Source organism: Ailuropoda melanoleuca, chromosome 16, assembly GCF_002007445.2.
Source record: "Ailuropoda melanoleuca isolate Jingjing chromosome 16, ASM200744v2, whole genome shotgun sequence".
In the NCBI taxonomy this organism is placed as follows: domain Eukaryota; kingdom Metazoa; phylum Chordata; class Mammalia; order Carnivora; family Ursidae; genus Ailuropoda; species Ailuropoda melanoleuca.
Genome location: NC_048233.1, coordinates 70,339,121 through 70,364,265, shown reverse-complemented (window position 1 = coordinate 70,364,265; position 25,145 = coordinate 70,339,121). Strand labels below are relative to the sequence as shown.

Genomic DNA, 25,145 nt, shown 5'->3' with positions numbered 1-25,145 from the left:
GCTCCCTGCTCCGCAGGAAGCCTGCTTCTCCCTCTCCCTCTGCCTGCCATTCCCCCTGCTTGTACTCTCTCTCTCTGTGTCAAATAAATAAAATCTTAAACAAACAAACAATGGCTTCTCCTTAGAATGATTTTAAAAGGGGGGTGATTAGGCTCAGGACTAAACAATTCATGAGAAATTTAGCCAAAGAAAATGATAAAACTGAGGCATATTAAGCAACTCTTTACTCATTAGCCAAAGTTGGCCACTGATGTGGCAGAGCCGAAATAAAAGTCAAAAGTCAACTAGGGGTGTTAATCTGGAATATTTGAGGAATCCCAGCTGCTAGGGAAGAGCCTCACTCTCCCTTTCACTTCCTGTGGCTTCACTGAGCGCAGCTGAGAAAATGGGCTTATTCTTCCTTTGGAAAGACCCTTTCAGCAGACCACACAGGAGAGGAAGGAGAGAACAAAGTTGGGATCAAACCCATCTGAGTTCTGCCAAAAGAAAAGTGATGCCTACAAATCTTTCCTGAAAAGTCTAGTCAACTATTATAACTATTGTCATGTTCATTTTCTGGAGTAATGAAGCAGGTGTTGGCCAAATTTGTTTGCACTACCCAGAGCTATTCAACTTTTATGTCCTATCCCTATGATCCCTCATACCCTTTGATCATATCTTGTCCTTAAATTCCTGGCTTGCTAAACTGACTAGCTAATTGAGTCGTTGGTAATCCCTCTATATTATACCTGTCTTGGCTTTCTACTGCTCTCATATACATTTATTTTTGACCTACCCACACCTTTAGACTCAATCTTTCTTTATCCACATTTCCCACATCCAGTATATTGTATGATTACATTTAAGGACAGCCCTTATTGGAAAGTGTTACTGCTTCTAAAGAATGGACTGCTCCTTTGGGGGAACATCTCTTGGAAGATTTGAATCCGAGGATATGACAGGTCCCAGAGAACCAACTATCCCTTCCTGGGTAGCTGCAGAAATATGTAATTAAATAGACTTTTGAATAATGCTTTACATTGGAGAAAAATGGGTTCTCTAATGTACTTTCTCATTTTTAGAGAGACAGCATTCACTACTGTCAACACTAAGGTACTTAGGATAACCACTAATCCCATTTAACAGCTTAGAATACAGAACTTAACAATTTACCAGAACTTGAAAAACAAGGTGATTATACAACCTGGGCAAAGACACAGTTTTCATGACTTCTAGTCCATGGCTCTCCATAGCAACAGAGTGGTTCCTTTTAGCTTCCCAGCCAATAGTTATGGAACAGAGAGAGTGGATCTCATTGCATATATTTTGGGGACTGTTTCCAATCTAAGGAGAACAAAGTCCCATATTTTACTCTGGTATTTCAAAGACTTGAACATTTTTTGGTATGTTTTGCTCCTAGTTTAATGAAAGTACTCCCCTGCAACAATCATACATGCATATCCAGAGAATTACTGAGTCTTTCCAATAAAAACAGAATGCTATATTTGTCCCAATTACTCAGCAATGAGATCATCTCTATGCAGGGTCCTTCATGATCCCTACTAGCATCAATTAGAAATCCGCATATGCAGAACAGTGGTTTGGAGAAATCCTTCTTGGCGTCTAATGCTGCTTTTCCCTAGAAGTAAAAAGACAGTCTTGTTTAATGCAGATTCTCATATATATGAGACCAGAGTGCTTTTAAACACAGTATTCCATCACGTAATTAGAATAATAGCCTCTTTCTCTTTGTTGCTCTCCTTTAATACTTGCAGAGAAGAAACCTCCCCTTCAGTGATCTGTGGGTTTTTGGGCTGTATGTTTCTAATTTGATTGATCTTTCTCACAGTCTGGTCTACTCATGCATTTTATCATTGTGATAGGAGCTTTCTGCATTTCTCTGATTTCTTTATATTTTCCCCAAAGCATGGCATCAGGAATTAGATTCGGTAATGCTTGGGGATAGCTGCAGTTACCTAAGACAACCTTCAGGCGACCGGAGCTAATTTAGCCTAATAGCCTGCAAATCTCATGATATAAAAAACCCTAAATTTTTCCATTTTTCTTTGTTGTTTGTGCCAACACAAGACTGATTTCAAGGACACACTTTTAAGGCTGGGATAAATGTGCATATTCTAAGTTTCGACACCAACAACCTGCTCTTTATTAATTTAAGATGTTAATCATTTTCATATGGACACATTTTTAGTGGCCAGAATGGGTAGACTTGTGTGAGGTTTGGGGGTTTCAAAATTCATTAAGAGGATTTCAGCAACTAGAATTATGCCAACAGTCATCAGCTAATAAAGTTATTTGACGAATGGATGAAAAGAAGAATAGATGAATATTTCATTAATTCAGTCAATGAATATTGAGGGCTCAATCCTGTATGAGGTACTGCTCTAGGTGCTGGGGATAGATCGAGGTATGAAACACACAAAGGATCCTCATCTCGAAGCTCATGTTGTCGTGGGATGAAAAAAATAAGTTAATTATGCGAAACATTATTAAAAAATGGAGTTAACAGGATGGAGTAAAGGTATGCAATTTTAAATAGGATGGCCAGGGTAAGTCTCAGTAAGAAGGTAACATTTGAAGGGGGTGTGAAAGAGAGCCCTGTTTCTACATGGGAGGAGAGATTCCAGGTAGAATGAAAGGTAGTTCAAAGGCCCTGACTTGACAGCATAGCAGCAAGGCCACTTTAGTTGGAATGGAGCATGAAAAAGGGAAGAGAGATGGGAAGTACGGCTGAGTTTTGTGGACCATTAGCATTTTGGAAGTTGCTCTAAGTAAAATAGAGAAATATGGGGGGATCTGATGGGCAGGGAATACTTTTCTGGACAGTCCACCAGTTTGGGGAGACATTGCCTCTCTAGACCCAAAACTATGTAATGTGGGGAAGAGGCATTCTGAGCCCCAGAATTCTATCCCTGTAAGGAATCTTATAGATTAAGATCATGCAGTTTAAGTGTCCTATTTTATAGGTAAGGAAATGGTTTAGGGAAAGATTTGGTTTGTGCTAGAAAATATAGTTGAGTGCTAATTATTTTGTTTTTACACCTGATCTGGGATCTTTATATGATGATTTTAAAGAGGCATGAAGAGAAAGTTCTGAATGTTGATTTCATTTAAGGCTAAACCTTTGTGGCATGACACACCTGCTTCATATCTATATTCTAACTAATGCCCGTAAGAAAGAAGTTATATATTATTAATTCATGACCCCTTAAGCAAAAGGGGCACTGTAACTAGTGGCTAAGGTTTGGGTTCCTATTGCAGCCCAATTTTTAAATCTTGGTCTGTAACTTATTAGTTGTGTATCTAAGGCAGGTGGCTTGACCTGTCCAAGGCTGTGTCTCCTCATCTGGAAAATAGAAGTATTAATAGCAACTATTTCATTATTCTTGTGAAGTTGGAATGAGCTAGGGCTCAAAAATCTTATGTAAATTTTTGATATGTTACTGCAAGTATTATTAAATATAGGCCAATTAAATGAACATTTATTGACATCTTTATGGTTTCAGGCGCTTGGACACATTAATGAATAAGCATTGTCTTTACCCTCCGAAGAGCCTTACCAGTGAAAGAGATGTCCTAATTTCAGTATTCTTTTAAAGATTTTATTTATTAATTTATTTTAGAGAGAGAGGGTGCACATATGAGTGTGGGGGGAGAGGGGCAGGAGGGGAAGGAGAGGGACAAGCAGACTCCACACTAAGCAGGGAGGCACAGAGCCCCACATAGGGTTCAATCCCATGACCCCGAAATCATGACCCGGGCCAAAATCAAGAGTTGGTCGCTTAACAGACTGAGTCACCCAGGCACCCTTAATCTCAGGATTTTAATACCCTAGGTAAATTGTAATAAAAAGCTACATGAAATTCAATGGGAGGGTAAAGAGAGAGAATGTCCCTAATATGTATATTAATGAATCAAATACACACTGTTTAAAATAAAGTAGGAATTAGAAAAATTATAGAGGTAAAAAAGTGGTAGAGTTTGTAATTTGTTGGTAAGAAATACTTTTTTTGTTTTGTTTTTTTGTTTTTTTGTTTTTGAGAAAAAGTGATAAGCTAAGCCATGAGTTGCTTGTGGTATTCATATGCTTGGTTTTAAGGAGGGGTGTTGAAGGTGAGGAAGCTTGTTAGCAAAGAAGCGGAGGTAAGAAAATAAAGGTCTTATATAAAGAACATATCACTAACTTAAATTACCAAAAGTGCAGATTTCTACATCTTACCCCAAATATTCTGACTCAGTTGGTCTGGGTTGGAACCAAAATTTTATTTAAAAAATTTTTTTAAGTAGACTCCATGCCCAGCAAGGAGCTAAACATGGGGCTTAAACTCAGGACCCTGAGATCAAGACCTGAGCTGAAATCAAGAGTCAGAAACTTAACCTACTGAGCCACCCAGCCACTCCAGAATTTACATTTTTAACAAAGCATCACAGTGGTTGATACTGGTGATGTATGAAATACCATTTCGGAAAAATGGTATTAGATCTAGCGTCCTTGAAGGGATTTGTGTGAAGGTAGGTTGGAGTTTGATTTGTGGGAGGCTTTCTAGCAGTTTTACCTGAAAGCTAATAGGTAATTAACATTTGAAAAAAAAAGACAGTGAAGCAATAAATAAGAGAAAAAAACATTGAAAGTGCTGTTGACACTCTAGTAGAATGTAGAAATTAAAAAGAATTCATAGTGAATCAGGACTAGCACCTTTCCTTCATACCATCAGCATTCCTTAAAATGGTAATGTTCCTTTGAGTTATTGATGGTGCTTTTGTTTCTTGCAGAAGATGTTCTCTGTCTTGGAGGCTGATGTGTCATGTGGCGGTTGCTATGGTAACTAGTTTAAGGAATGCCATGGAGTTACCAAGTAAATAGTCTTGTAAGGCAGATATTATAGCTGACATGTAAATTAAGGCTGCCCTATCTCTGTCAGCTTTTCTATTCTGAATTCCCTTGCTTTCCATATTTAAGAGAGAACTCCTTTCCCTTGCAAAAATCTCCCTTTCTTAACTAGGAGAGCATCATTTGAATGCACAGTTGACATTCCCTTGTTTCTTATTTTAGTATTCCATACCTGGGCATTGATTCCCCAATACTACGCTGAGCTGACAATAGTAGATAATTAAGTTGGTCTGCATAAGTCCAACAAAAATTAAGTTTGGTGATCAAGATTAGCAAATGGTAGTTTCTGCTCTCAGAATTATATAGGCCAAAGTCTTCTCTATACTTTATGGTGCTAATCTCTATGATGTTCATTTAAGTACTTATTAAAGCATTTGAGTAAACTCCAAACTGCGTTAATAAATGTCTTGGTCTTACCTCCAGAAACTGTCTGGCTTCCCATTGGGATAGTCCTTTTCCTGAGCAAGCACTTTAATTTTATAACTGAACAGCCACAGTTGTCACTTCACTCCCAAATTAGAGCACACGTGGTCACTTTTATTTACTAAAATCATGCTAGCCTTTTAGGCACTTCACAAAAATGTTAATGTAGAAATTATTGATATTTAGCTCAGGGCACCGCAGTGAGGCTCAATTGATTAATTGTGGAAGAGTGCAAGATTCATTCAAACTGTTCTTTCTTTCACGTTCTTTAATTTCTACTTCTAAATCAGGTCACAAATTTAGAAAACGATATTTTCACAGTCCTATAAAATTTAACATTTTTCTTTTTGTCAAAGGTCACTGTAAAAAATAAACACAGGAAGATTAATTTGTATCGTCAAGAGACTATAAAGTATACAAATCAAGACATCATGTGCTCCTCCTACATAAAACCCCATTGAATGGTTCTTTTGGATTCTAACGACTAGAATACATTTAGCAGTATATAGACTGGACTTTGCTCTTTTATTAATTCACGAGAACTTTGTAATCTTTCAAAGTTTCATTGTGTTCCTTTTGCATGGCTGTTGGAACTTTATCAGCTTAGTTATATGTACCTGTAATAGATTACTTTTGACTCTTTTTGTTATTTGGGATAACTATCTCACCTCTATCAGTTAAAATTTTTTGTTTGGCCATGAGAGAGTCATGAAGTGTTTAAACAGAAAGTATCCAAACTCCACTTACAGAGGAATCAAGAGGTGGCAGTTCAGACTGATGCGACACTTCCTTGATATCAGAGAGCCAGGCTCTTTCTCTCTTTCTGCTCTGATATTCTCAGTTCAGAGCGTCCATGTTTGAGGTCAGTCCATAGTTAGTAGGGGCATGGTAAGGCTCCCACTAGGCAGCCTATGTTCCAGGAAGAGGGTAGGAGAAGGCTGAGAGGTAGAAGTCATTTAAGTTGAGCCAGTTCCAATTTTCCAAAATGCTTCCCAGAAGTTACATCTAGAAAATTCCACTTCTATTCCATTGACTAAAATTTAATTAAATAGCCACTTCTACCTGTAGGGGAGCCTGAGAAATAGATCCAAGCACATTGTCCCATACCAATTCTAGATTCCATTAGAAAGACATAAGGATAAAGGGTTATAGGATAGACAACTAGAATATCTACCTCATCCCCCTTCACTTCTTGACTCAGAGTGTCTATCCTTTTTTACTCATTTCAAATGTGTCCTTTTTATTTCCTTCAAATCTGTTTCTGAAGCAGGTGGTATCTAAAAAATAATAATTTACTAAATAATAGCACTAATAGCTCACATCTGTTCAAGAACTGGGCTAAATATATTGCCTAAATGTTCTCATTTTATTATTTCAGAAGCGTGATGAGGTGAGCTCTAATTTTATCTTCATTTTACCAATGATTCCATTGATATATAAGAGAGTTTAAATACCTTGCTGATGTCACCTAGCTGATATATGAGAAATACGGGTCTCTAACTCTTAGATTTCTTTACTGATAGGCTCATCTGCTCATTAGTTTATATATGCTCTTATTTTACGTATCAGTGAGTTGATCTATATCCCCTTACATCCTGAGCTGGGGGAGGGAGTTTTGGTTTTTTTTTTTATCCTCCACCATGGCTGAGATAAACAAAAACTTTTCAACAATTCTTCTGCCTTTCTCTCTACCTGTACCTTCATTTCATGTGAAAACTTCAAGTGCCAGATATCTGGGGGAAGACAGACTGATTGGAGATACCAAACTGTCATTTAGTATATTTGAATCAATGCTTGTAAACTCATCCTATTTGTAATTGTTTAATGTCTGATCTCCGACCATATTGGAAACTCTCTGGGAGTAGTGATGGTGTTTGTGTGTGTCACATGTGTTTGTGGTTCCTGTTTTAGGTACATAGCTCCATTTCTTTCATGCTTCCGTTCATTCAACAAATTGTCATTAAATAGCTCTTAGGTTTCCAGCACTAGGAGCTGGTGTCACAGCAGTGAACAAAGTCTCTGTCCTCTTGAAGCTTACTGTCTACTAGGTGCACAAGTGAAATGTAAGCTAAAAATGTATAATATTGCAGATGATTATAATGATAAGCATAAAAAGAAAGGAAGGGAAGATAGAGAAGGCATCGGGATGGGGGACAGAAGAGATGGCTAAGTTTTCTCATTATTAAGGTGACCTTGGATGAGAGACCACAGGGTAAGAAGGAGCAAGCCATATGGATTTCTGAGAAGAGCATTCCAAGAAAAGGGAGCAGCAAGTGCAAAGATCTTGGCCCAGGAGTGGGGAGGGGAGGGGAGAGCATGTGAGGGTGTTCCAGGAACAGCAAATAGAGAACATATTGTCAAGAACTCATTAATCAGCCCAGCTAACTGGTGTAGAGCTTTGAAGCATAAAGAAGAAATCCAGTCATGAGGTGGTTATTTCCAGTTCAAGTCTTCACATAGACTCCAAATCTAATCTTAGAAATAATGTAAAAGGTGCAGAAGCTAAAAAGCAAATAGAAAACAAAACAAAACAAAAAACCAAAAAAAAAAAAAAAACCCAGAAGAACTTGTGCCTGTGGATCCCCCCTCCAGTCTCATGTTCTCACCGCAGGTGTCATCGTTGGCAGTGAAGGGCAACATTTCCTGCATGATTACAGCCTAGCAAATGAGAATCACAATGTTAGGGGCTTTCTGTGAAACCACTATCTTAATAAATCCTTTGAACAAACCTGCAAGGTAACCTATCTCTTTTACAGATGGTGTGCAGGAAAATTGTCCTTCAAGGTTCCAAGAATAGCCGGCGACCTTTGACCTTTGAGCAGGGACCTGAGTAAATGTAAAGACAAGCTAGGCACTAATCAGGGGAACACTGTACCTGCAGAGAACAGCAATTACATTGGTCTGAAGGCAGGGGCATGTTAGGTATCACGGGTGTTTGCAGAGGTTGGAGTCCAACTAATAAAAATTAGTGTTGTTGGTTTTTTTTTTCCCCAACCAAATCCTTTGGGAAAATTTTTTGAGAAAGTCTAAATCATGGAGAAAGAAATAAAATCAAGTCTGTAGTATGAGGCTATAGTTATAACTTCAAATTATGCTGAGACCACAAAGTTTAGTTTATTGCCTTTTATTGTTTTGTTATTTCTGTAACCAATTTTCTTTCTCTGTAAATACATTCTTTCAAATATTTATTAAATACCTACTGTTTGTGAGGCAGTGGTTGTTTGCACATTTGTTAATTCTTGAGTTTAGGTAGTCCCTGATCATGCATTCTACTCAAGGGGATTGAATCAAAAGAATAAATGATTCCATCTGAATACCTAAGACACTCCACTGGGACACAGATCACTTATACATGTAACTGGCATATAAGAGGGTGACGATATGAGTCCTCTATTAAAGACGATATCAGTATAGACTCCAGTGATATCATAGTCTTTTGGAAGAGGAGGAATTTAAGCTTTTGTATGTTTGGTCTTTTTCTACCATTTTTTCAATCTGCTAATATAATTTGTAATCAATTTTACAAGATACATTGGTTGGTACATAGATAAGTTCTTTTTAAGAAGTAAATTTTGAAGGTGGGGAAGACTAGGCCAACTTTAATATGGAAACTTTCAAATTTATTATTGATTTCACTGGCTCACTAAGTTACAATCTATAATCATTTTGCAAAGTATAGAAATAAAATTTGACAAAATTGTTTTTTCCCTTGTATCTGAAACTTCTGTCAGAATAATGTGAATACATGGCAAATTCAAAAAAAGAAAGCTTTTCTATATTCTGAAATCTGAGTAGAGTCACAGAACAAAACCTTTGTTTAGCTTATCATTTATTCATATATACAATAATATCTAGCTATTGATGATAAATTTAAAATACTGAAGAGTCTAAAGAAGAGGTCATATTGCCCTTGTCAGTCCTGCAATCCAGAAATAATCGTTAGCGTCGTGATATATTTTCTTCCAGGCTTTGATCCTTATGTAATGCGTTTTACACACCAGTCTCCCATAACTCAAACTGAATGCAGAATTCTGTTTCCTAATGTTATTATTCAAATATAGAACACATAGCTTCACATATTGTTGCGGTTTTCAGGACTAAAATTTTCAACTGGAGGTAATTGTTCAGCTGATATTTAATGTTAAGACCTTTCCAGTTTTTTTTTTTTTTGTGCAATATGATATTAATCTTTTTTTCCCCCTAAGGCTGAAATTTCATGATAAGTCTTTTATATGATTCTTTGATTTTTTCCGAATAAGAGGAATATCTATGCACTTGGACATTCTTAACCTTTTGATTCCACTTCTTTATGTTATTTGCAACACAGGAATTATTTCTTTTAGTAGGAGTAAAAAGATTTTGAAAATATTGTTTATTTCCTTCAAATATTTAGCACATTAGAAGTATTCTCTAAATATTTGTCAAAGTCTAAAGGAAGAACAGTTAAGAACTATGATTTTTCTTTTATTTAGCTTTTATTTCCAGGACTCATTGTCAACAGTCTCTTGTTTTGACAATTGCCCAGGAGATTATATTTGCTTCAGGTTAAATTCAGAGTTGTTGAAATTCAAACATAAGCTCATTCAATGAAGGCTCTTATAATTGGCAGAAATTGACTTAACTAAACATTAGCCTTGGCAAAATAAATTTGAACTGGCAGCCGATTCACAAAATTGCTAATTGTTCTTACTTGACTGTGTATCTTAGTTGGCATTTGGTCCTTCACTATGACATGCGTATATATAGTCAGTCTCGTGTCCTTTTAATATTATTTAAACTTGAGCTCTCTGAATTACTCAAAAGTATAATTCACAAGTCAAATATTTTATGTGTTTTAGCTAAAGTATAGCATACACTAACATACCAAAAATGAGAAGCGCTCGATCCCTGTGTCTCTCTCTATATATGCACACGCTGTCTCTATGTATGTGGATGCATATATACACACATACCGTCTGTTGATAACAATCTTTTTTATTCATTATGCACTCCTTTAGCCAACTAGTATTTCTAGAATGGAGGTGGTGGCCTTAGACATAGGGCTTTTGAAATACAATTCCTATCTCGAAGCAGTGGTTCACAGTGGTTCTCAGCCAGGAGTGATCATGTGCCCCCACCTCCTGGGGACATTTGACAATACTGGGAAACAGTTTTGGTTATCATTTCTGATGAGGCGTGGGTTGGACTGATATCTACTGTTTACAGGTCAGGGAAAGTGCTCAATATCCCGCAGCTCACGGGACAGCCCACACAACAAACAATGATCTGGTCCTAATACGTCAGTATTGCTGAGGTTGAGAGACTCCGTCTTAAAAGATCTGATAATCCCAGAGTAGGAGGCAGGCATATTATTCTATCAATTGAATTAAGATTGCAAGTATCAAGAATAACTATTTGTGGCAGAGATACAAAGGAGGATGTTGTCAACTTTCCCTGGAAAAGACTGAAAGGCTTGAGAAAGTGATATTGAGCTGAAGGCATGGGAGGGGGCAAGGAGCAATCATTTCAGGGAGAGAAATAGCTTGAGCAAAGTCACGGAAATGTAACATTACAAATGCCATAATTAAGCTGGAATTCAAAATGGTGTAATGGTGTCCTGTGAAGCGTAAGTCTAGACCAGTAGTCAAAGGCTCAATGATCAAGATTCAGTTTTGCAAGCTAAAGAGTTTAGACATTGTCCTATAGGCAAAAGAAATCTACTGGAAAGATCCATGGGATAAAAGACTGTTGATTAGTTTTGTTTGTTCGTTCATTTTGAATAGAGAAAAAACACTTCTGGCAGCCGAGAGAAAACTATATGAAAACAAAAATGATTAGAGGCGTGGATGTCAATTATAGTGCAAGTTAAAAGTCCTGAGAGGCCGCCCTATCTCACTAGAAGTGGGGTTGAGGGTAGATGCTGTATAATGGTAATGCTAAGGAGGATGACTGGATGGAATTTGCCTCTCCACTGAATGTGGGAGTTGAGATATCAAATCAGGATTTTTTTTTAAAGCATTATTTGTCACACTAGTAGTAGGCTAGTTTGTTCAAGGAGATCGTCAGAAGAGAAGACTGATCCTCTGAAAATGCCAATATGTAAGTATAAGAGAAAGAGAAAAGAAATTTTGTATGCTGTAATAAGTAGTCAGAGCTATGATGGGTACAAACAAGGTGGCGTAACGAGATAGAAAGAGCATAAGGGTATCGGGTCAGTCTGTGAAATTACACTAATGCAGAAGAATTCCCTTTCCACCCCCAATCCAATAAATCCTAAAGGAAATAGTTTTGAAATACTTAGCCAGAGTAAAGAATCGAGAAAGATGACTCCTTAGATTCCAGAGGGAAGAAAGAAATTCAAGGTAATAGCAATAATCAGGGGTCCACATTCTCACAGAGTTACCAGAACTGGGAAGCCGACCTCAAAGGCTGGGTGTGACACTTTAATGCCCATAGAGAGGAGCCCAGGACACAGGGTCCATACACAAGGATGCGGGATGTATATTACCTGCAAAAAAATTTTTAAGACTGGAAGTTTTTCTGCTGTCCTTGAAAGTAGGATTAGGAAAATTCTGACCAGTAGCCCTAGTTAAAATGAGTCATTTTGGGGAAACTGGCAATATGAAACCGCTGTAAGCAAACTCGGAGTTCCAAATGTCAATTGCTTATGTGGTGTAAGAACGGCAAGTTGAGAAATTAACAAAAATCCTAATATAAACTCAGTGAAGCCAAGGACAAAACAAAGAAGGGAATAGGAGCTGGCACTTAGTGGGGGTTGCTGCAAACTGGGGCTCCTAAAATACCCCCATGTCAGTCTGCTCAGGCTGCCATAACAAGATACCACAGCTTCAGTGGCCAAAACAACAGACATGTGTTCTCTAGCAGTTCTGGGGGCTGGCAGTCTAGATCAAGGTGTTGGCAGGGTTGGTTTCTGCTGAGACCTGTCTTACTGTTTTACAAGATGGCCAGCTTCTCTCTGTGGCCTCACGTGAGGCTTCCACTGTGCACGTACTCCTGGTATCTTGTCCTATAAGGACACCAGTCCCATTGGATTAGGGCCCCAACTTTGTGACCTCGTTTAACCTTAATTATCTCTTTAAAATCCCCATCTCCAAATACAGTCATATCGCAGGTTTGTGGTTTCAACATACGGACTTCCAGGAGACAATGCAGTTCATAAAAACCTCTAGGAAGATGACCTAAGAGCAAAAGATTGAAGTCCCCTATGGAAATGCAAAATAAAAGAGAGTCAGAAAATGCAACAAGCAGAATCACAACCTAGAACTAGAGATAATAGAACTATCTGGAAGAGACATGAAAATATATGTATAAAAGCTTAAATAGAGAAAAAGAAAAAATAAGCAGAGATGTCAGACCCAGAGAAGGGCCCCAGACTTGAGCTGTGGAGCATTTGAGCTGTATGACTTGAAGATTGTGAGCAAACACACTGGTAAAGATGTAGGTAAGTGTAAATAAGCATTAGTAACTTGGAAATAAATTTGATTAAATTAGCCAGACATGCAGCATAGGTGCAAAGATAAAATGAGATAGCATACTGTAGAAAACAGACAAGAAAATTTCAAGAAGAGGAGAGTAGAAATGACAGACGTGATGGCCTGGTATTTTCCTGGACTGAAAAAGGATACCAGTCTTCAGAATGATGGAGCATACCACATCCTTGACAGGATGTTTAAAAACAAGTCTACACCTAGATGTATCACAATGAAACTTGAGCATGAACACAAACAAAAAATCTTGGAGGCAATCAAAGATGAAATATCTATTTCAGTCAAAGGAATGAAGATTAGAATTACAGAAGTTGTCCCTCATTCATGTGGGGACAAGAAACATAGTAGAAGGATAACTTCAAAGGGTGGATGAAAAGTAATTGTTAAGATAGAATTCTACACTCAACCCAGCTGTAATTCAGGAGTGGATTTAAATTTTAAAAAATGCTCATAAAAATACTGTGAGAATTAAGACCTTAGAGTCCCTGAAAAAACAAACAAACAAACAAACAATTACGGAATGAAAATCAGTAAGAAGCAGTTGAAACCCCTCCACCGAAAATAAGAATGGAATGGTGAGGAAGTACTTTGATAAACATTTAGGTGAATGGAAGCAAATTTGGACTGTAAAAATAATACGGATGGTTGGATAGATGGATGGGTGGATGATATATATTACTAATTTCTTGGTTATTTGAAACAAGGTACTTTACAAGGCACAAACAAGACAATGTGGTAGGTTAGAGGAAGAAGGTTAGTGTGAGTCCTGAGAGGAGATTAGACATACTGATTATCAGTAAACTCTTACACATATATGTTAAAGCTTTATGAATGAACCTCAACAGAAAAGAAAAAGAATATGTAGTATCTAGATAAAAGGAAAAGGGGGGATGAAATAAAGAAGACCGTATGAATCGAATAGGATAAAAATGTGGTCATAAAAGATACAAATGAACTAGAGGATAATAGTTTTCTCTGGGAGGAAGGAGTAAAACTGGGAAGGATTGCAAAGTGGGCTTCTATTTTTTCTAATGTAGTATATCCATCCCAGAAAAAAAATTATTCCAGTAAAGCAGAATATTTAATGTTAGTTAAAACTGTGGATAGATGGCATTTGTTGGGTGTAACTATCTGGTGTATTTCTTCATTCTCTTTTTTACTTAATTACTTAATTAACAAGTTTTTTAAAAAAACGTACATGGGTGTTGGATAAAACTGTTCTTACCACATACTTACTGTGTAACTTGGGTGAAGTTATTAAATTTCTTTAGGTTTCACTTGCTTAATTTTTAAATGTGTACAATAATACCATATTTTCTACTTTCCGGGATTGTTTTACCAATGTTAAGTGTGTTGCACCATACCTGGAGAAAATATGCATCCAAAGTCTGGTAACTGGTGGGACTAAAGAGGCAGTGACCAGATGAAACCAAAGGAGAGGAGAGTTTTTAAATAGAGAAAGGCGGTATCATCTGTTACACACCTAAGCCAAATGTTCAAATAACTGATATTGACCATTGGATTTAACTCTTACAAGGTCACTGATGAAGTTTACCTGAGCATTTGGGGGGAAATTGGTAAGAACAGAAGACTGTGGGCTTGAGTTGAAGAGAGAAGAGGACAGAGGAGAAAATGCTTGCAGCATATTATTTAAAACAAGGAGGCAAGGAAAAATCATGTACTTATTATTTATAGAAGCATGAGAAAAAACAGGTTTAAAAATGGGAGACTGCAAATGTGAACTATTTTAAGTAGTTTGGCTGTGGAGGAAAATAGGTCAGTGACTAGAGGTAGACAGAGGGTCTTGTGTGTGTGTGTGTGTGGGTGGGTGAGAGAGAGAGAGAGATAGTGGTAAGGATTTTGGCATGTTAACAGACTGAAAGGAGAGATCAGTGGAAACGGACAAGGTGAGAAAAGAAGAACTAAGGTAGAACACTGATGGGTCAAGGTTTTAGAAGGGACAGCAGGGGTTGGGATTCCAGAACACAGATGGAAGAGTTGGCCTTAAGCAAAGTGAGCATTACCTGTTCTAAGCTGAGAAGGTAGTTAAATGTGAGTGCTGCTAGTGGTGTTGTCTATTTGTGAGTGCGGGGCATTAAGGGAGGTTAGGACTCTGATTCAAATTTATGAAAGATATGACAGAGTGCCCTCCACTGAGAAAGAATGTGTAATTTTTGTCATTTTGTTGTTGTTGTGTGCTTCTTCCCTATCAAGAGTGAGAACTCAGGCCTTGCAATATTCCATGAGGGGTGTTTCATATGATGGAAAAATTGGATTCAGACTCAACTCTTCTCTCAAGAAGGGTTTTTTGTATGGGAACAATCACTATTGGAAACTTCAAATCACCACACTCATTTCACAAAGTCATGAGAGTTCCACCGAAGGGATGATGTGTGAAAGTTACTGGCTAAGCCTTTTGGGAAATAAACAGGAACCAAGACTCCACATTTTCATGTCCTCTACAAAATCAGCTTTCCAAAAATAGACTCATACAAGCTGTAGTCACAGTTGAATGTCATGTTTCTATTATTGTGATGACATAAAATCATTAAACCACTGCTAGTAGTAAAAGCAGTAATGTCTGGTAATAGAACTGCTCTGTGCCCATTTGAAGGGAATTGCCTTTTAAATGACACATGGAGAACAATGTCCTCCGAAGGGGCGTGGCGTGGACTGAGGTTTTACTTCAGCAGTGATTTATTAAATGTCCTCCTCTGCCATTGCTGTAATACTTAAACTTTTGGTTCTGAATAGTGGTGTCAAGATTTGAAAGAAGTTTTCAAAAAAAGTTTTAGGCATTTGCTGAATTTTTTTATAATATTTCCTGTATTTAAAGTAACTAGAAAAAAATATTTAAAGTTTCCAATATCAAGACTCAACCCTTCTTCCTTTAGTCTCTCAAGTTTCTTTGTCTAGACTTCTCTTTACATCTTCTCTTTACTCCTATCGCACAAGCAGAATTATGACTACTTATTACAGGTCATCTGAGTTAATGCTCACACAACCCAATGAGATAGGTGTGGCCATGGAGAAATGAGTATAACTGACATTTCAAGATTGAATTCAATTTTCCCAGTATCAATTGGGATTCAAATTCAGGTCTGAATTTTAAAAAATGAAATTTATTTATTTATTTTTTAAAGATTTTATTTACTTATTTGACAGAGACAGCCAGCCAGCCAGCGAGAGAGGGAACACAAGCAGGGGGAGTGGGAGAGGAAGAAGCAGACTCCCAGCGGAGAAGCCTGATGTGGGGCTCGACCCCAGATCGCTGGGATCACGCCCTGAGCCAAAGGCAGATAGATGCCCAACGACTGCACCACCCAGGTGCCCCTAAAAAATGAAATTTAAAAGAGACATTGAATTAAATGTCTCTTTCAAGTTCTCACCTATTAAAAATGGACAAGGAGGCTTTGACTTCCTCAGACATTCAAATGTCAATGTCATTATCAGTAAAGCTGTACTGAAAAATAAACTTTGTATATAAGGCCAAAACAGACTTCCTATCATTCCTCTAAAACTGGCCCCTGGGGTACATGATGAGAAGGTATAGTTACAGAGCCAGTTAATTGCTAATTGCACGTAGAAATAGAAACTGCCTCTTACCTGTCAAGAAAAATGGTACAGGCGCATTAGTCTTACACAATAAAGCCATTCTTCTTGTGAAGAAGGAAATGGTCAGAGGTTTAGGATTGGCTTCTATCCAGTGCTTCCAAGAGATTCGAATGCTTATCAGTTAAGGAAATGGGTGATCTCCCCTGGACATGGCCTGTACTTTTTTTTTCCCATAGCCTCTCATTCTATTAATTTTATTAGTTTAATACACTTAAGAGTCTCATTGTCTTTTACATAATGAGCTTCTTAAGAATAACAAGTGTGTTGATCAAGCCAGGACAAAACACCACTCACACACTGGGACTGATAAAAGAACATTATATTGGAGACATTCACAGTGGTAGGGGTCTGTGCTCACCAATTTCCCACTGTACTTTGGGGGCAGTGTACAAGGATCTAGTGAATCTAAGCGTTGGACTTCAGGAGGCTTTTACGAAACTAATTAGGAAAGTCGTAGCCCCTCCCCTGGCATGATTAAGAGCTGCAATCCATCAACTATGTTAGCATAGTCTTAGCTCCACGTCCTGTTCTGCCAGATTGGACAGCCATAGTTGTGAGAACGTAAGCCTCTTCTCTGACAGATCAGTGTGCTGGCGTGGAAGCCTTCGAGTTAGCTCTTTGACATATTTGACCATGACTGAATCTGCTACCTCAGCGTCATACCAGAATTGATTGCTCAAGCACTTTGCTCTAGCTGACTTCCACATGCTCTGCAGGAGGCCGGAGCCTCCTTTGGGAGACTGGCATGCAGGGCATAAGTTTTAGACAAGCTAATTCTTCTCAGTGTTTGCCTGATTTGTCCTCTTATTCCACTGTGGTGCTTAGTACAGTGTATTGTAATATATAACCGTTGAATAAGGAGATAATGCATAGATGAATGAATAAATGAATAATTATGTGGGAAGACCTTGTAGACACTGGGCTATCTTTCCTTCACACCACCTCTCCATTCTCCTTTTTGAAAGGTGCTTAGGGACTAAGCACTGCTTTGTCTATTCCACATGATAAATATCTCGGACCTGGAACTCAGACCCAGCTCCTTCGTCAAATAATTCCTATCACATTGGCAACAGAGTCACTGATTAGAGAATAAGGGCTCTCTGTGTCTCTTCATGAAAGCTCTCAAGTTTATTTTTTAGTTCCTTTTAAGATGTGATACGATCTCCTTATTTGTACTAAAAATCCCCTGGAATTAAATCCTAAATTTTAATAGTAGCTAGCATTTTTGGCTGATCACTATGTGTGGGTGCAGTGATAAACACTTGACATAGATTATCTCATTTAATCCTTACAGAAACCAAATGAAGTGTTTACTGTCATTATCCCTATTTGATGAAGAGGATACTGAGGCTCAGAGAGAATTAACTTGTCCAAAATCATCTAATATTGAGTAATCACAAGTGAATGAGCTGAAAGCACACACGGAAGCCGGGACCAGATTTTCATTGAGGGGAAAACTTACAGAGACAGAACAGTAGCAGGTGAGCAATCTTCTCAATGCCGGTTGCACAGGGAACCAGAACACCAGACGTAAGGTGCGGAAGGGGTCCCAGTGTTGAGCTGTGGGGCTCCTAAGCTGCGTGGTGGGGGAAACACCAGACCTTCCTCCAGGGTGGTTTGGAACTGAGGTCCAAACTTGGGGGTTGCAGTTCTATATTGCAGCACAATTGTAGCTTCTAGCCCGAATTTTCTTCCTCAGCATTTATACCTGAAAGTTCTCCAGGGCAGGGCAGGAAAATTAAGCCTTGGCTTTGACCTAGCCATGAAGTGGTGGAGCTTTTATTCAAAGTCTCCCCAGTCTTAAATAATGCAAGAAGAACTCGATGTAACTATCCATATGTGCGTTTCAAGCAGCATCACTGTCTACAGTATACTTTTCCTGCCATATATTTTTGTCTCATGTTTCTAGTGGACCAGTTGAAATATTTATGTAGTATTCACCTACGTCTAGCCCTTATAAGTCACCATTCTGGTACTTTATGCTCGATTAGAATGTGAAATTTAATTTTTCTGTGAGTCACTTTAAGAGGTTCTGTTGTTGACCATGGAATTGATAGGCTTTATCCCATGGGATTTGTGTGGGGCCGGATGAGGACAGGGGAGCTCCTCAGAGGTAGGGTTTCTTAGGGGAAATGATGAGTCCAGATACTAAGTTTGTGACTTCTGTGCTGTGTGTGGGTATGTTTAGGAGATTTTAAACTAGAGTTAATGATAGTAAGGACTCGTATCTGTGTCATTTAGGTTATGTAGTTACAGAGTTATTTGTTACATTGGATTGTATATGTCTCAATATCTAATTTCATTCCAGTATTCCTCAGTTTAACTGTATACATTTATAAACTTGATGAATATGTCTTGAGCCAAGAGAAATTGTCAGTGATTTAATAGTGGAAACATCTTTACTACCAATAAGTGGTTCATGAAGTCAGAGCTGTGATCTGTTTTGTTAATCGCTGTATATACCCCAAACACAGATACTAGTTAGAGCAAAGTTGTCACTCCATGAGTCTTTATTGTTTGAGTAGAAAGTAATGATGACTCTTTTGCTATGAAAATTGATTATTAAATCATTTGAATTTTCTTGGGATATGAAGGTATTGCTTTTAGTTATGTATATTTATTAAAATAGGTAGAGGTAAAGGGAAGGGTTTTTCTTTCCAAGACTTTATGTGTGAATATAATGAGATGGAAAAAGTGATTATCTTTTCTTATTTACCACATCCAAATCATTTGGTTTTCAGTGGGAAGGGCCAATATTTCCAAAGTAATTTTTTTAAAAAAAATGTGATCGCATGTACTTTCAGATTTATTAGAAGTGTGTGTGGGGGGAGCGTGGGTCATGATTTGAAAAGTATACTCTTCTCTAGTGATCATCCATTGTTTTTCATATAACCTCCTCCCCTGCACAAAAACAAAACAAAACAGGAATGTTCAATAGGGAGGGGCCAAATAAATCCCAAATCTCATAGCTCTACATGTAATCCCAACTCAGCAGTGTACGGAATGGACAAAGTGAGGTAACCACCAGATGTTTTGCCCTGCCAACATTTCCAGTCTAATCTTACAGGCAGAATATTAAGCCATAGTGTGTGATGGTTCTGCTGGGCAACAGTACTATGACAGATAAAGAGAAACTCCTTCGGGCCATGAAAAATGTCATGGTTCTAAATCTGGCTACACCTTTAAGTCAAAGCACACATACACCCAACTGAACTTCAAAAGATGTGAAGGTTTCTTGAGTATTAGTTGAAGGCAGTTTTCTGTTTTGACTTCTGTAAATTTGCTTTCGTGGTTTTTTGGGTTTTTTTTTTCCTTTTTCTTTTCCTGGCCCTTATCCATTTGACTTTCTTCCCGATGACCCTCTCTCTGACTTTCTTTAGATAATTTGAAAATACTGATGGTAGAGATGCCAAGGGTGAAAGGGATGTTCATCCCCAGTGAACTCCAAATAGCAACTTTCTTTTCTCATTCCCAGAGGAATTTTTGTAATCTTGTTGGAAGCATTTCTGCTGTACTGAAATGTCTACAGAAAAGAATAATGAACGAATCCTCTCATTAACTACATTTTAATGGGCTTTGTTAAAGTCACCTCACCCCAGTCTCAAAGTGAAAACAAAAACAAAAATCTTGACTTAACAAATGAAATTTAGTCAAAACAATATGGTAAAAACAATGTAGAATCTATCATTGAAATTTAAACTTTTTAGATCTAGTGGCTTTCTTGTAAAAAATGCTAAAGAACTCTATTTTTATAAAATAGATATATACACAAAATCTACAAAAAATTTTAAAGCTACTTTTAAGAGATTTATTTGGGAAAGACTTTTAATGTGTCCTATAGAAATGTCTTGATATCACATTAAAACTTCCACATTGTCTCAGTTTATTGCCAGACTACTGTAGTCAGTGCATGAGAAGACCATGTCATGACATGAATGGGTCACAAGTATGCTGAGATCATAATCCCTTTTTGTTTTCAGACAGCAGGATAAGGTCAAGGGCAACTAAACCTCAGGGTCTTTCCCCTCCTGTTGTAAGTAAACATGAAAATGTTCTCTTGTAAACCATCCAAGTCTTATTTTTCTACACGATCCCTAACATGAAATAGGTTGAACACACTGCTAAAAATTGAGTATCTCCTATTAATTATGAACCAGTGAATTAGATATGAGTGGGGAAATAATAAAGGTATAAATTTTACTTTGTGACCTTGAGGAAGTCCTAGCCTATAAGGGGAGACAGATACCCAGATAACTAGGCATACTACCCTACACCATGTGCGTGGACTACTGGAATAGAGAAAAGAGTCAGCCTAATATTATTTGGAATGAGAAATGGGCTGAAGACACACACCATCAAGGAAGTAATACCTAACTGAATTTTGCAGGTTAAGTGGAGTTTACCAGGAAGAGTATATGTTGTAATACTGTTTTTCAGATAAGTAATTTTCTATTACAACATATTTAATGGTTGCATACTATTCCAGGTTGTGGATAGAACACAATTTAATTGAGCCCTTTTTTAGGCTACTTCCATTTTTGGGCAACTGTGAACAACATTGATATAAAGATTCTTAGAGCTAAATCATAGTACATGCCCTTGATTTTCTTCTTAGGATACAGTCCTAGATGTGAAATCACTGGTTCAAAGGGACAACAGTTTTTTAAAACTGAACTATATTTTCTCAAGCTAGAGTTATAAAAGTGTAGGGCTTTGAGGTCAGACAAATGTGTGTTCAAAATATAAGCATTTCTTCTGTTGGTTTTTTGACCTGGGTAACCTTCATTATTATTACTTTCTTGCTTCAAAAGAAAATGAGAATCATAATACTTACCTTAAAGTGCTGCATTAAAAAATTATAGTAGAGGTTAATAAATACTTATTAAATTTCCCTTGTATTTTTGACAATAGGCACCTTGGCAATAAAATTCAGATGTTCTAAATATTGTAGGTTAGCATCATTAATATATTTCTAGCAAGAAATGTGCATGCCTAAATAACCTTATGTGTGGTGTGGTTACATACAATTCATCATATGGCCCAATTTCAAAAAATGTCTCATTGTCCACATAAATAACTTTAGAATTGCTGGACCGTGTTCAGACATTTGGTCTAAAAGAAAAGTTCTAGAATTAGAAGAAGATACAGAAGCCTGGAATAAAATCCTCATTCTTTCACTCATTTCCTGTGTCACTTAATTTCTCAGACTCTGTTTTATCACTTGGAAAAAAAAAATAAGGTTACATTTTCTTTCTGCTTCAAAGACTCAAATGAGCAGTGTAAGTATAAAAGATGATAATAGATAGATCTCTAAATTGCTCTTCTGATATAACCTATTATTCTTATTGGTTTTTAAATCTACCAGGAATCTTTTTACTTCTTGAGAAAGAAGAGGCAGCAGTCAGAATGTACCCTTCCCTCAAGCTTGTCAGTGGGTTACGCATTTTTCATATTATATTGATGTGGGGCATTGACTGGAAGGATTGGGATTTATTTTTGAACTCCTGTCAGCACTCCATAATTAACATTGCCCAGAAGAGAAATGCTATTTTGCCTCCTGCATCATCAACACAACTGTCAGCAAATAAGGAAGGCATCGTCTTTGCCATTATTACTGCTAATGTATGAAGTAGAAAAGAACAGCTGGATTTTCACACACTGGGCTGTTGGAAGCACTGGCATTTAGTGAAATTTGTTTTCAATTTCTACCTGCTTTTATTTGCCCTAAGAATGTCTTTAAAGGGAAAAATATCATTTTTTATCCCAAAGCCTATTTTTAACCTCCTAATTTGGGAGTTTACTGATTTCAATTTACTGATCTCAAAGTTGTTTATCTCAATGTCATTTTTTCTCCTTGACTTAAAAATGCAAAGTTAATGTTGATTCCTTACTGGCTAGTTTACTTATCTACCTTTACTACTGTATTTTCTCTGTGTCCTAAATTCCCTGTAATGTTTTAATTTTCTCTCTGGTCTCCAGTTTTGCTTACATTCATAATGGCAATGAGTAGAAATAATCTTTTAGAATGAAGACTTGCAAGGGCTAAATGTTGCTGCAGTAAGATGGCAGTAGTGTAGATCAGAACTTTAAAAAGGCAAAAAAAAAAAAAAAATCTGTAGCCTCCATAGTTACAGTGTGCTAAAATTAAGTAGTCTAAAGTTATTTTGTTTGAGTTTTTTTTGGTTTTTGTTTTTTCAATGGCATAATGGAATGTGAAATAGTACAGCCTTTGTAAAGCAATTTGATGTTAAAATGCTAAACATAGTTTAATGTTAAATGTTAAACATAGTTATCCTATGATCCAGAAATTCTACTTAAAGATATATACCTAAGAGAATTGAACATACGTCCACCAAAAACTTGTACATGAATGCTCATAGTCATATTATTCATAACAGCTCTAAAGTGGAAACAACCCAAATATGTATCAACTGATGAATAAATAAATAAAATATAGTACTTCATACAATAGAAAATTATTTGCCACTAGAAAAGAATGAAGTATAGACACATGCCTCAACTTGTGTGAACCATGAACATATTAGGGGCGGTAAAAGGGTAGACACGAATGGCCATGTATTCTATTACTCCTTTTACATGATATGTCCAAAACAGGTAAATCCACAGAAACAAAAAAGTAAATTACTGGTGGCCAGGATTGGATGCAAGAGACACTGAGGGGTGATTGCTAATGGGCATGGGATTTCTTTTTGAAGTGATGAAATGTTCTAAAATTAGACATTGATGATTATTGCACAGTTTTGCGAATATACTAAAAACCACTGGATTGTACACTTTCTCCCCCCCACCCGAAGGATCTAAAAATGAAAAAGGAAGAGGTAGGTGAATTATGCACTTTAAACGAGGAACTTTTTGTATGGGAATTACATCTCAATAAAACTTTTATAGAAAAAGTAACACCTTCATTAATAAAAAAATAGGAACTGGGAATGGTGGAAATGAAGGGGAAATCATGACTAAACAATTTATCATCATAAGCTTTTCATGTTAAACATTCTTAATAAACATTTCTATTTTTAGTAACTTCAGAATATTTTAACTAGATGAACCACCATTAAATATTTTTGTCCAATTGTAGGTGATCGCCAACTATTCACTAGTATAAGATTTTATTTTTTATTTTTATTGGGAACCAAGCAGTGTCTGTGGTCCCTGACACATACCTGGTATAGTGGTCTGTCTCCTAGGACCTGGAAGTGTAATCCAGGAAGTAATTACCAACTGGCAGCCTGGTGATCTAGAGCTTCTCCTCCTCTTACCTGGGTCATTGCTGTCGTTATAACTCATTGTAGGAATAGACACCTATATGACACGGCCAACAGTGATTGAAGATGTCCTTCATGTACTCCTTATTTGGAGGAAAGTGGGGAGGTTCATTTTTTTCTCATCGAAAACAGATTTCAAGGCTTCACCTAGCTAAATGCGGCAGGTAGGTAATTCACAAACTAGTAGACCACAAACTGACAGCCCAGAATGGAGAATAGGACAACAAGTTAGTGTAAAAGCTTCATGCGTCTTTGTACTAATGCAATATTTAGTACATTTAAGGATATTTTAATGAAATCAAATCAAATTTATTCCAGAATAAACAAATGAGAGGAAGAAATGGAGGTCAAAATGTACTTTTACAGTTCTATATGCACCAGTTAGATCTCCGAGAAGAGACTTAATGCAAGTTGATGTGTGATTGTTCCAGTTTTAAAAGAATGTAATTCAGTTTATGTCTAGTTTCATTAAGGCTGTTGGGAGAGCACTTGAGTAATTTAAAGAGAAGAGAAATGTGAAAGGTACCAAGTGTATGTACAGAAGTGTGTATTCATCCTACACTTCATTGTTATAACATGCAAGGATCTGTCAACTCTAACACGCAAAGTCTGTTATGATTTCATCCTGTGTAACTGAGAGCTGGCAACTTTACCACTCAAAGAAGTGATGTGATCATTGCAAATTTGTAGCACTAAACCTTTGTAGTTTGTGACACATTCAGTACGTGGCAGAGAAGATTCAGGGAGTAGACATAAACACACAGTCATATGACCTGTTGGTTAGTGATGGATGCTTAAACTAAATTAAAATGAATGGGCTAACACATTTTCTGTCAGTTTTCATCTCTTCAACCTCACAGCTATTTATGAAAGGGAGATATTTGTATGAGAAAAGATCCCAGTTGGGGATTAATGCCCAAATCCCTACATAATTTTACATAATATAAACAAATGTTACCATAGGACTTTGTATGTTACCAAGCCATTTTATGGAGTAATTAACACATATCCTGTCATAATCCTATGCAAATGTTTTTCCCCTATTTGTTTTTAATTTGAGTGTAATTGACACATGCTGTTACATTAGTTTTAGGTGTACTACATAGTGATTGGACAACTGTATGTTAGGCCACGCTCAGCCATGCAACACCATTTACAATGTATAGAAACTGAGCATCAGAGTGATTTTAACTTTCCAATAATCAAAGGATAGAAACAAGAATTAATAAAGGAGGTAAGAAAATCAACTAACATTTCTAGCCCCAATCCTAGCACTATTTGAGAAGATTCTAGAATGTTAACACATTCATTTCTCCAGAAATCATAGGAGGTAGATTTTATTTTCTCTATCTCACAGAGAAGAAAGCTAAAGGTCCCAGGCTTAAGCCTAGTTCTTAGCAGATTTTTCAATTCAGTGCAATACATTTTTTTTTTTTAATTTCAGAC

General features: G+C 37.1%; 1 long non-coding RNA gene across 1 annotated transcript in view; it reads left to right on the top strand.

Annotated features, from left to right (window-relative positions):
* Positions 1-25,145, top strand: part of LOC117796738 — a 455,682-nt gene that overhangs the window by 209,193 nt on the left and 221,344 nt on the right. Inside the window, exon 2 of the long non-coding RNA XR_004621395.1 lies at positions 17,708-17,894. This is a non-coding gene — a long non-coding RNA (uncharacterized LOC117796738). The remainder of the gene's footprint in view (positions 1-17,707; positions 17,895-25,145) is intronic.